Source organism: Arachis ipaensis, chromosome B10 (assembly GCF_000816755.2).
Source record: "Arachis ipaensis cultivar K30076 chromosome B10, Araip1.1, whole genome shotgun sequence".
NCBI classification, from domain to species: domain Eukaryota; kingdom Viridiplantae; phylum Streptophyta; class Magnoliopsida; order Fabales; family Fabaceae; genus Arachis; species Arachis ipaensis.
In genome coordinates this window covers 117,465,091-117,478,842 of record NC_029794.2, presented here as the reverse complement: position 1 = coordinate 117,478,842, position 13,752 = coordinate 117,465,091, and the positions used below count along the sequence as shown (strand labels likewise).

The 13,752-nt window shown below is 39.5% G+C and overlaps 1 long non-coding RNA gene across 1 annotated transcript; it reads right to left on the bottom strand.

Moving 5' to 3' along the window:
* LOC110268166 lies at window positions 9,301-12,541 on the bottom strand. Its single transcript, XR_002356264.1, has 2 exons — window positions 12,158-12,541; window positions 9,301-10,807 (listed from the first exon to the last, which is right to left on the bottom strand). It is a non-coding gene; the product is annotated as an uncharacterized LOC110268166 (long non-coding RNA).

The following is a 13,752-nucleotide window of genomic DNA, read 5'->3' as shown; positions in this document are numbered from 1 at the left end:
AAGATCATTCCATCTTCCAGTGCGACATCATTGATGAAACTGTAGCTGCAGTTCACCAAGAAGAAGTAGAAAAGAAGCACATGGAGCAAGGTCCAAGTGTGGGGACACCCTCTGAACATAATGAGGACACCTTGCCATTATCACTAGCCCCAGATGATCCAGAGCCTAGCCATGAGCAGATATTGGAATTAAAGCCCCTTCCACTCAACCTCAAGTATGCTTAACTTGAGGATAATCAGAAGCTCCCACTTATCATTGCAAGGGAACTCACTTTCCAATAGGAGGAGCAGCTGCTCAGTGTGCTGAAAAGACACAAGAAAGCAATTGGGTGGAGCTTGGCGGATATAGTAGGTATCAGCTCTCAAGTTTGTGAGCACAGAATATTCTTAGAAGAGGGAGCAAGGCCTGTCCATCAACCCCAAAGTAGATTGAATCCCACCATCTTAGAAGTTATCAAGAAAGAAGTGACCAGGCTACTTGAAGCAGATATCATTTACCCAATCTCAGATAGCGAATGGGTCAGTCCAGTACAAGTGGTGCCCAAGAAGTCTGGAGTCACAACGGTCAAGAATGAGCATGGAGAACTCCTGACCACTAGAGTGCAGAATTCATGGAGAGTTTGCATTGATTACAGGCGTCTCAACCAAGCTACTCACAAGGATCACTACCCCTTGCCATTTATTGATCAGATGCTTGATCGCCTGTCAGGTAAATCCCATTACTGCTTTTTAGATGGTTATACATGCTATTTTCAAATTCATATAGCTCCTGAAGATCAGGAAAAGACTACCTTTACATGTCCCTTTGGAACGTATGCATATAAGAGAATGCCTTTTAGCTTATGTAATGCACCGGCTACTTTCCAAAAATGCATGATGAGTATCTTTTCAGATCTTATTGAAAGTTGTATGGAAGTTTTTATGGATGATTTTAGCGTTTATGACCATTGCTTGGATAGTTTGGCTAGAGTATTAGACAGGTGTGTTAGTTCAAACCTTGTATTGAATTTTGAAAAATGTCATTTTATGGTAAAACAAGGGATTGTTCTAGGACATGTTGTCTTTAATACTGGTATTTCTATAGATCCAGCAAAGGTAGATGTCATTTCTAGTTTACCTTACCCCTCCTCCGTGAGGGAAGTCCGTTCGTTCCTTGGCCATGCAGGTTTCTACAGGAGGTTTATCAAGGACTTCAGTAAGGTAGCATTGCCTTTATCCAGACTGCTGCAGAAAGATGTTGAGTTCTAGTTCAGTGAGGATTGCATGCAAGCATTTGATAAGCTGAAAATCGCCCTGACTCAAGCTCCGATTGTGAGAGGACTAGACTGGAGCCAGCCTTTTGAGATTATGTGTGACGCCTCCAACCATGCAGTAGGAGTGGCGCTGGCTTAGCGCGAAGGTAAGGATCCTTTCGTAATTGCTTATGCTTCTAAGACCTTAGATGCTGCTTAGTCTAATTACACCACCATTGAAAAAGAGCTTCTGGCTATTGTTTTTACTCTGGATAAATTCTGAGCCTATTTACTTGGTACTAAGGTGGTAGTGTACTCGGACCTTGCAACTCTAAAATATTTATTAGCTAAAAAAGAGTCCAAACCAAGGTTGATACGTTGGATACTGTTGCTGCAAGAATTTGATTTAGAAATTAAGGATAGGAGTGGTAACCAGAATTTAGTGGTAGACCACTTGAGTCGCCTTGAGCACATTAAGGATGACTCCACTCCTATCAATGATGCTTTTCCATTTGATAGCTTGCATGCAGTATCTGAAGTAGTTCCTTGGTATGCACCTATAGCTAATTATCTAGTTAGCCATACTTTCCCTCCTAATTTTACTAAGCATCAAAGAGACAAGCTGAAAAGCGAGTCCAAATATTATATATGGGATGATTCATATTTATGGAGGTATGGTGCTGACCAGGTAATTAGAAGGTGTGTGCCCCAATCAGAATTCCAGTCTATTTTAGAGGCCTGCCACTCTTCTGAGAGTGGAGGACATTTTGGCCCTCAAAGAATAGCTAGAAAAATTTTAGACTGTGGATTCTGGTGGCCTACTCTTTTTAAAGATGCTGCTGCCTTTTGTAAATCTTGTTCTCCATGCCAAAGGTTTGGTAATATATCCAAGAGGGATGAGATGCCCCAATAGATTATGCTATTCTGTGAAATTTTTGATGTTTGGGGCATTGACTTCATGGGTCCATTTCCAAACTCTAGTGGTTACCTTTATATACTGTTAGCTGTAGATTATGTTTCTAAATGGATGGAAACAATTCCTACCTGTACTGATGATGCTAACACTTTTGTTTCCTTTGTTAGAATCCATATTATCTGTTGCTTTGGATCACCACGAGCAATCGTAAGTGATCAAGGCACTCACTTTTGTAACAGGAGATTAGCAGGTCTACTGAGGAAGCATGGGATTGTTCACAAAGTGGCAACAGCTTACCATCCGAAACCAATGGGCAAGCAGAGGTATCTAACAGAGAAATAAAGCGCATTCTGGAGAAGATAGTAAAGCTTCATAGGAAGGACTGGAGCACCAGACTTGTTGCTGCGCTCTGGGCATATCAGACAGCGTACAAGACACCCATTAAGATAAGCCCCTTCCGCTTAGTGTACGGAAAGGCTTGCCACCTCCCAGTAGAAGTGGAACACAAGGCTTTTTGGGCTGTAAGGGAGTACAACATGAGATTTGAGGAAGCTGGCGCTGAAAGGAAGCTGTAACTAGCAGAATTAGAGAACCTTCGCCTAGAAGCATATGACAACTCCAGGCGATACAAAGAGAAGATGAATTCTGTGCATGACAGGCACATAAAAATGAGAGAGTTCAGACCAGGGGAGTTGGTTCTCCTTTATAACTCCAGACTGAGGCTCATGCCAGGCAAGCTGAGATCAAGATGGGAAGGTCCCTACAGAGTAGAAAAGGCAGAACCATACGGAGTCTTTCACATGCGTCATCCTTCTAGCTCCAAATTCATCAAGCTCAATGGACATCGCCTAAAGCTTTATCATGGTGAGAAGATGAAGGAACACAAAGAGCTAGAGGTCTTCCTCTTGGAAGACCCACCAACCGAACCAGAATGAGCCTGAAGACCGTCCAACTTAAGGACGTAAAAGCAAAGTGCTAGGTGGGAGACAACCCACCATGGTATGATCATTTCGTTTCAGTCTTAGTTTTATTTTATTTTATTCTACTTTATTTTTCTTAGTGACTCTCCTCATAATTTCTGCATATTCATCTGCATGCTGCATTTTGAATTCTGCATACACATAAAAAAAAATTGCACGCGACGCGCAAGCATTGCTGACACGTACGCGTCATAAGTGCATGCGAAACAAAGAAGAAAAAAAATAGAGAGTTGCGTGGGAGCATGGCTGGAGGCATGCTTTAGGCACAAACACGCCCACGCGTACGCGTCCGCATCCCTGATGCGTCTGCGTCAATTGCAAAATCAGCCTTCCACGCGTACGCGTCACCCACGCGTACGCGTCACCCACGCGTACGCGTGACCCTACAAATCGGCGTAAAAATGTGTTTAGACTGAGAGTTATGATGGTGTGGGGCTGGAATTGTGCTGGAAGCGCAAGCACTATCACGCGTACGCGTCCCTGACGGGTACGCGTCATTTTCCCATCCAGCCCATCCACGCGTGCGCGTCCCTCACGCGCACGCGTCATTTAAATTTTTTGGCAATTGTGCGTATGGGACAGAGAGTTGTACGTACGCGAGGCTGCCTCCGCGCCAATCGCACAACCCAAGTCACGCGTACGCGTCCCTGACGTGTACGCGTCGCTCGCTAATAGCACGATCCACGCGTCCGCGTGCTCCATGCGCACGCGTCGCATGTGACGCACAGTTTAACTAGATCTGCGCCAGAGTTCTTATCTTTTCTCCCCCAATCCTAATTCTTTCTTCTCCCTTCTTAATTCTTTCTTTTCCCTTCTTTCTTCTTTATTTCTTTTTACTTTTTCTTACTTTCTTCTCTCTCCTTCCTCCTCTTCTTCATCAAGGTTCTTTTCTTCTTCCCCTTTCACTTTTTCATTATTACTTTAATTTATATTCCCTTTTTCTTTTTCTTTTTAATTTCATTATCTATGTTTCTTTTGTCTTTCTTTTTCTTTTTACATCCTTTTAATTGGTGTTAGAAATTTAATTGGGTGATTGCTTTCTTCTATATTTTGCTTGTGGATTATTAAGGAGTTGTTGACAATTATCACTAATTATTTTTGGGTTGCTTGCATGTTCAAATTTAATACTTTTAATAACATATCTACCATAATACTAAGTGTTTGTAAAAAAGCCCGTATGGCATTGTGCATTTTTTATTATTCTATCCTTCTACTCTAATGCCTGTTTTTCACAAAACCCTTTAAATATTTTATTAATTGAATATAATTGTCAATACAAACATGATGGTTAGCTTGTTACGAGTGATAATACATTATAGTTATTGATGCTTGATCTATGCTACTCATGCCTTTGCCGGCATGCCAATAAACATCTTGCATCTACTTGCCATAATATGCACTTGCTATATTTCCATGGATGAATTGATCACATGTAGTCACAACCATGTGTTAACGACATCCTTCTTTACCTTGGCATTAATTATCACTTGTACTGTCCCCCTCCTTGCTTTAACCCTTGGCTTTACATGTTACTTTCCTTTTTCCTTTTCAGGATGGCCACCAAGAAGGGTAAAGAGAAAGCTACTCCCAAACCACTGGCAAGGAGAGGAACAAAAAGAGCACTAGCTGCGGACCATCCTCAACAGCAGTCAAACCAACAACAAAGAGGGTCAAGAGGATCATCAAGGTCAATGAAACAGAGAAAGCCTTTCCAGCAAGGGACACTGTGCGGTTCACTAACTGCTACTGTGAGCAGATGTTCCCCATATTGGCTAAGTGGAACTATAACAATGAGTACCTTCTCATCCTCCCGATCCACATTGTTGATTTTGTTGAGCCCCGGATTGAGCGCAGACAATGGAGATTCTTACGGAGACAGCCATGGCAGGTTAATCTTTCATGGGTAGTTGAATTCTACTCCAATTTTCACATGCCAACCATGCAGTCTGTCTATGTCCGTGAGAAGCAAGTCCCTATATCCGAAGAGGCCATTCAGCGAGCTTTATATCTTCCCCCTGCTCTAGAAGGATTGGACGCATACCAAAAAGCCTCTTTCAAGCACCAGACATACCAATTTGACTGGGACGCCATCCTCAGAGTTATAGCACAACCTGGCAGCAGATGGATCTATGGATACCATCGATCCCGACCTAAGGGCATATTGGCTTCAGCACTCACCTTGGAGGCTCGAGTATGGGCACAGATTATGTCCCATTACGTCTTTCTGAGCACTCACGAGTCCTCCTTCACTGCAGACATGGCTGTTCTCCTCTGGTGTATCCTTACAGACCAGCCTCTCAATTTACCAAGACACCTTCGGCACGCCATGGGTCACGTACAGATTGTGGGCAACCTACCCTTTCCCGCCATGGTTTCAAATCTAGTCTCAGCAGCTGGAGTTTCCTACAGAGCTGGGGACACCAAGGCCATACTTCCGCGGGATGATCAGTACGTCCCTAACGGGAAATACATCAGACCTCCAGCAGCCACTATTAGCCGGCCTGCAGAACCGGCCGGAGATATTCCTTCTCCTTCCACATCACAAACACCTTCAACAAATCAACTGCTCCTTCAGATAATTGAGAGGTTGGACCGGCTTGACCGGCAGGCAAAGCAAAGTGAGCGCCGTAACAAGCGCCATTTACATACCTCAAGGAGCTGATTGTTGGCAACTGCCCACCTAAAGAATACCCAGACACTCCGGACTCCACTTCATCTAGTAGTACAGGGAGCCATGACAATCCCGACTGTGGAGATGCTGTTACCAGCCCCCTTTGTTCCTGACTGATGGCACCGAGGACGGTGTCAAGCTTTAAGTGTGGGGAGGTCGGTCAGTATCTGACTTCTGGAGGTAATTTTTTTCTCTTAACACCAATATGTTATTTTTCTTTTGTTAGGATTGGATAAATTGCATAGTACTAGGGGTTTGCATGCATGTTCTATTTGATTGAAAAATAATAAGTTTCTTTTCAAGACTCAATTTTGAAAATTTCACTAATTTAAATCAAAACTTTTGTGTTAAGACCTGTTTGAAGATTGTAAATTGAAACATGGTTTTTGAGCTAAGAACACACAATCCAGTAAGATTTTTGAGCCTAATTACATGGTTACACTAATTAACCATAATATTTTATTCCTATGTGTTTTCTTCTCTATAATTGTAATCTTTATTTTGTTCCATCCTATATGTCCAATGTTTAATGTATTTACATGCATGCATATGATTGAGGCCATTATTTGATTATTAGCTCACTTATCACAAATAGCCTACCCTTCCATTTATCTTTATTAGCCACTTTGAGCCTTTTTAATCCCATTTTGTTTTATATTTTACCACATCACTAGCCTTAAGTAGAAAGACAAATTAAACACCCCAATTGAATCTTTGGTTAGCTTAAGATAAAGATTGTGTGTCAATTAAGTGTCGAAAAACTGTGGAAACATGGGTTAATAGGGAAGTGTTAAATTGATAAAATATTAGGAATTTGGGTACCTACTCATGTGAGACCAGAAAAATTAAAAATCTATGTGCATTGATAAGTTGTGTTTACTTTTCTATATATAAAAAAAATAAAAATAAAAAAATAAAAAATAAACAAACCAAAAATATTCAATTGAATAAATAAATAAATAAATAAGGGGACAAGAATTACCCCAATGTTAAGCTAATGAAAAGATCAATGTATATGTGATAAAAATTAAAAGAAAAGGTTGATGTATGAGTATGTGAAATATGCAAAAGTGGAAATTTTGGGTAGCTAGGCATGATTTTAAAAGAATAAAGAGTGTATGTAGAGGTGAGAGCTTAAGTTAATCAAGGATTCAATTTATAGCTCACTTAGCCATATATATACCCTCACCTTTACCTTAGCCCCATTACAACCTTGAAAAGACCTCATGATGTTTGCATTGGTACATTAAATACTTGTTGATTGGTTAGGTGAAGAACAAAGTCTAGAAAGCATGACTAGAGAAGAGTAGAGTGATTATCCTATACACTTGAGTGATTAGAGTGCACATATACTATCAGTGAGGGTTCAATGCTTGATTCTATGTTCCCTGCTTTCATGAGTTGTCTTCTTACAAGTTTACTTGTCTTTACTGTATGATTTTAATTAGTGATATCTGATTTATGTTTGTCTTGGAGAACTTATTTACTTTTAACCAAGTAGGCAGAATCATCTTAGCATATAGTTGCATTCATACATAGGTTGCATTTCATGAGTCTTACTTTCCCTTATTTAGTCTTTTAATCTCCATGAGCTAAGCATGAGGACATGCTAATGTTTAAGTGTGGGTTGGTTGATAAACCACTATTTTATGGTTTACCTTGTGTTCAATTGAGCGGTTTCATCAAGTCTTTGCCCACTTATTCATACAAATTGCATGGTTTTACAATTCCTTCCTAGTTTTGTTCTATGGTTGAAAACTTGCTTCCTAGAAATCTTTAATTTGTCTATTTTAATTCTCCTTTATACCATTCGATGCTGTGATCCGTGTGTTAAGTGTTTCAGGCTTTATAGGGCAGGAATGACTTAGAGAATGGAAAGGAAGCTTGCAAAAATGGAAGGAGCATAAGAAATAAAGGAGACAACCAGCGAGCATCGACGTGCACGCATGGCTTACCCGTGCACGCGATATAGAGAAATTTGCAGCGACGCGTGCGCGTACCTGACACGTACGCGTGGATTTGGAGTTCGCACGTCGACGCGTGCGCGTGCCTGACGCGTCCGCGTGACAAGAAAAATCGTAAAACGACGCACACGCATGACTGACGCGTACGCGTGACATGCGCGATCTGCAGAAATAACAGAAAATACTGGGGACGATTTCGGGCCGAGTTTTGACCCAGTTTCCGACCCAAAAACACAGACTAGAGCCAGGGAACATGCAGAGACTCAACACACATTCCCATTAGCATAGTTTTAGTTTTTAGATTTGAATCTAGAGAGAAAATTACACTTCCTCTAGGTTTTATACACATTCATAGTTTATTAGTTTTATACTTTTGCTTTTGGATACTGAGAAGAGTCATCACCTCCATTGATGTTACTATTCTAGTTTGTTTTCTTACTCCCTATTTATTATTCCATATTCTTAATTCTTGTTTAGAGTTACAATTGAATTATTTTTAGAATTTATTAATGCAAAGGATTACTTATACTTTTAATTAAATTGCAATTATTGTCTATCATGTCTTTCTTTTATTCCCTTTTTAATTCTATGCAAGTAATTTTCATGTCAATGGAGTAGATTCCCAACTTGACATGGGGATTGATTAAAAGGAGACACTTGAGTTGGAATGCTCAAGTGATTAGTTAAATTAGAAGTTGTTGGCTAATTCTCTATTTACTAACGCTAGACCTTCCCAAGGGAGAGGACTAGGATTCGCGAATAAGAGTTAGCTCAATCACTTGACTTTTCTTTATTTAGTAAGGGTTAACTAAGTGAAAACAACAACCTTTGATACTACATTTGAGAGAATTCCAACAAGGATAGAACTTTCAATTAATAATTCCCCTAGTCAAGGCTTTTATTTTGAATATATAAATCTCTTTTAATTTTCATTGCACTAAATTACAATTATTTATTTTTCTGTCATTCAACTCTCAAAATTTCTCGGAAAACTCCTGATTAATAAATTAGCACCCTTTTGGCAACTCGTTGGGAGACGACCTGGGACTCATACTCCCAGTATTTTTATTCTAAATTTTGTGACAACCTTTCTAAATTAATGAGCGGATTTTTGCTGGTTAAGAACTATACTCGCAACGTATTTCCATATTGATTTCTTAATTGGTTGAATTCCGCCACCCATCAAAGGCCGTCCGAAAGAAAAATTCTATTATGAAATTGAGGACTCCCATAAATCCCACTGTATTTTTAGGATTTATTTTTCACCTAAACCTCAATAGTAAAAAAAGGTTACCCAAAATTGCATGTAATATCTTGGAAATTGGTCAACTCAAATCAATTTGGATGCCCTGTATAAAAGGTAATTGACTAATTGTCTTGAAAATTTCATTAATTGAATAAGATTATTATTATTATTATATATATAGGTAATATGATTGGATGAAAATCAAAATTCTTAAGTTCATTTCCTATTCTCAAAAGGATTCAAATCATTACATACATATAGGATGATAAACTGGGTTCAATTATCCACATTATCCAATCATAGCTAATCAACTACCATTAAAACTATGTACATACACACCATAATCAAGAAGATACAATAAACTAAAGTAAACTAGAATATGTAGTAAAAATATATACAAATCAAACTAATAAAGTGCAGAATCTAGAAAAGCGTTCAAGATAGTAAAATATATACAAATATCCAAAAAGCATACTAAAAATTGAAATAGAAGTGTTCGGAATAGAAGCATTTTCACCAAAAAAATTTGCCAATTCGGTCAGACGATCTCTCCACACTTAAAATCAAGCATCATCCTCGGTGCTCACATGGAATGGAAGGAATCCTCGTCATCTCCACCTCCAGCTGGTAGATCCTGCTCCTCCTCCTCGTTGTGCTCAGATAGGGTGTCCAATTCCTCAATCATCTTGTCCTAGTCCTGGTTATGCCTCTTAATATTCTCATAACGGCGCTTGGAGCGGCGCTCCACGCGAGCTATTTCCTCAAAGAGCCGGTGGACCAGATGGTATATCGGCTGTGATGATGATGATGGTGCTGCTGGTGGCTCTGATGCTGCTGCTGAGGTACCGGCCTCTGATGTGGCTGCTGGATGACTGCGGCCTCTGCGTCTGGCGGTCGGCTGAGACCTGTACCAGTTACCATGTGTATGACCGTCTTGTTCCCAGCGACTGTCGGTCTCTCATCAGTTGCAAGCCAAACTTCGGCCTCCGTAGCTAACTGCGTGATCAAACAGAGGAAAGCCAAGTTACCAATGTAGTGAGCCCACCCCATATGCTTTCTGATGAGCTTTAGAAGGTACAGTTTCTAACCCTCCAAGACACACCAGATCAAGACCGCTATGTTAGCAGTAATGTCAATCTCGTGTGTGCTGGGCATCACGTAATTGGATATAATCTGCTGTCATATCCGAGCCTCCATAGTCAGGGCGTGAACTGAGATATCCCTGGGAGCTGTCTTGCTTGCTCCATAAATCTATGTAGTCCCAGGCATGGCAATGACCTCCATTACCTTATCCCAATTAAATGTCAATAACTTCCTCTCACTTTTTGCCTCTTCAGAAGTATCCTTGTCAATGGTCTTAGGAAGAAAGTGGAAGATTCTCTCTATTGCCTCCTCAGTAACCGAGATCTTCTTGCCCTGTAGGTTAATTGCATCGAGGGCCCGTATAGTAATTGGCATAGAACTCACAGACCCGTGATGCATTCACAGTCACCAGTTCCTAGTCTAACAATACCCATCCTCGCTAAGTAATCCGAACCTTAGTATTTTAATTCAACTCATCGGGGATTTGGAGCTTCTGCTCAATGTGCAGATTATGTTTCCAAAAGTCTGGGAACTTTAACTCTGAGTAAAGATTAGAGAACTTGAACTCATCAGTAGGAGGCAAACTCTGATTCTCCTTATCTCTCCTACTGATGGCTCTTTCAGTTTGCACCTCATCCACTGATTTAACGGCCTATTGGGTTCTCTTTCTTTTTTCCAACCCTGTGGCCTTACCCTTTCTTTTTCTATTAGTCATCCTAAAAAGAAACAAAGAAAATGGGTATATGAAATACATTCTAAAGGTATACAAAGCAAAATGATATAAGTAAGCAGGAAAAAGTAAGTAATTGAGGTAAAAAATTAAGTATTTGGAAAGCTGAAGGTGAAAATAGAATTGATTGGAAGTATAAGTGAAATTACAAAGCAAAATCAATCAGAAATCACTTTTTGATCAATCAAGGTTAGTTACCTTGCCTATTCAACCAAAAAGAAGTAAGGAAACATTGGTTGCTATGCACTTAGAAAAAAGAAAAGAGTTAGTTAAAAAAAGAAAAGTTAGTTATTATGTACATAGCAAGGGTGATCTTTAACTTCGAAGAGTTTTCAAAAAGCGCAAAATAGACAAGCTCACATTCAACTTCATAAAATATGTGTTATGCCAAAGATGAGTGATTCTATGTATGTGTATAGCACATATTCAACAAATAAGGTTCACACATCATTAGGCATAAGCATGAGCAATTGATGATGAATCAAATAAAAATAACTATAAAAAGAAGCATATTCATACATCAACGCATTCAGTCACTAAAATTGCAAGATTGATATAAAAAAAATTGAAATTTCAAGCCCAAAGTAACTCAAACCGTTTAAGGACAACAAGGTGAATCACAGGAGGTTACATAGGGTAAATGGATCAAACTTGCAATTATAGATGGACGGCCTCAAATATGAAAAATTCAACAATTTCTGGTCACTTAGAGGTTTAAACATGGACCTCAATGCAATTAAGTAAACTAGAATGAAAACACACATTGAGATCAAAAGAAGTTGACCAAATATTTGTTCAAACAAAACTTTTGAGGCATTGTTACAACATATGGTATGCAAGGTTATATCGACACAGAATTTCATCAACGAGATCTTACATCACCAATTCACAACATGCAGTTCAATGAAACGGAACAGTAGGAAATCTCAACGCACAGCAACAAATAGTAAATCAATTGAGCCCAGCACAAAAATTTTAGCAGCAACTCAGTTATATAGTGAAACAGTTTACTCAGTCAACAAATTTTCTCATGAGTTCAAAATTAATTTAATTCTCAATTCACAGGAAATCAAACAAATATGTGCAACTGAGTAAAGCAGCAATTTTCAGCAGTACACACAGAAACAGTGAAATCACCAACATTCAATCAAGTTCATAAAAGTCCAAATCATTCACAACAAAAATTAACCATACCTAAAAATCCACTACATACTATGTTCACTCTGCCTAATAACTTAAAATCCACTAACTAATTAATCTAACTAATTCTAATCCAACAAATTAAACTAATTCACAAAATTAAACTACAGAAAATAAAAAAGAAAATGGTAAAAACCTGGAACATAGAACTAAACAGAGAGAAAGGAAAGGAAATTGGACATTGCGGCGGTGGCTTAGGGTGGCACCGGCAGCAACGAGGTCGCTGGAATGGGAGAAGAACATGGGCTAGTGGCAACACAGACAAGGGTGGAGAAAGAAAGAGAAATGGAAGGAGGAGAAGGGTAGTGGTCGATGGTGGTAATTGTTAACAGGGGAGACCGTGGCTACGATGATGGTTGGGGATGGAGTTTGGTGGTTATGGAGGTTATGGGGGCTAAAAGAAAGGAAGAGGAGAACGAGAAAGAAGATAAGAAAATAGGGGGGAGGTTACGTATGTGAGTTAGGGCTCTCACAAAAGGGGTGGCATTTTGAATTCATACGTACGTATCCCTTAAGCATACGCATGACTAGGGAAAATAGGGTGTGCGTATGCATGTAACTTGCATACGCATGATGATTATTTTTTTAAGCATGTGCGTACGCGAGAAGATATACGCGACGGGGGTTATTGCCACTGTGAGATGATGTCGCATACGCAGATGTTTGTCTCATACGTGAGTTTGGAATTTTCTTTTGTGTGTGCGTGCGCATGGTACTCGCACAAATAAGGTTTTGTGAAAGTGTCATGCGTACGCATCTCCCATGCATACGCACAATGGTTCTCTATTTTTCAAAATTTTTCCACCAAAATGGAGCCTTTCAAACACCCAATAAGCTACCAAAACAACACCAAACATTATTAAGCAACCTAATCTATCAAGCAATCCTAACAAAACTATCTATAAAGGAGATCTAAATTATTTACCAATATATACAAAAGAGAAAATGAAAAGATATTACTATGGTGGAGTGTCTCCCACCTAGCACTTTTAGTTAAATTCCTTAAGTTGAACATTTTAGTGAGCTCTTTGTCATGGTGGTTTATGCTTAAACTCATCTTGAAACTTTCACCAATGCTTGGACTTCAAGTGATTGCCAGAATTTCCAATCAAGTGCACTAAACTCTGATAAAGTTTCAAACAAGTTGAGAGCTCCCAAAATTGATTCGCATGATGTATATCGGGATCCCAAACCTTATTTTTGCACCTGTCTTCTTGTTGATCCTTGTGATTCCATTTGGGTGATCTCACTTCAGAATTCTCATTTGAACACCAAAACACCCCCCTAAAATCCATTCAATTTAGCATTTCACCAACCATAGAATTCAAACTTTGAAGATTTATCCTTAATGATCCTTGAATTATGTTTCCAACTACTACACCTCCCTCTCTTGCTCTTTAATCCACAAAGATCTCTAAGTTGGTCATCCGTCTCAAGTAAACCATATTCTTGTGCTCCTCTTTAATTACCTCCACCTCTTGACAAGCGTCTTCAATTTCCACCTCTTGACAAGATTCTTCAAATTCAATTTCTTCCTTACCAATTTCTTCAATCATTAGTTGGTGTGAAATCATCGTCAACAATGGGACTTATATCTTGCTCAACTTCTCTTGACTCTTCAACCACTTCTTCCGTGAAGTTCCTCCTCTTGTTGCAATTCATGCTTCAATTCCTCTTCTTTCTCTTGAGGCTCTGTGTTTGCTTCTACACTACGCTCTTTGGTTGATTCTC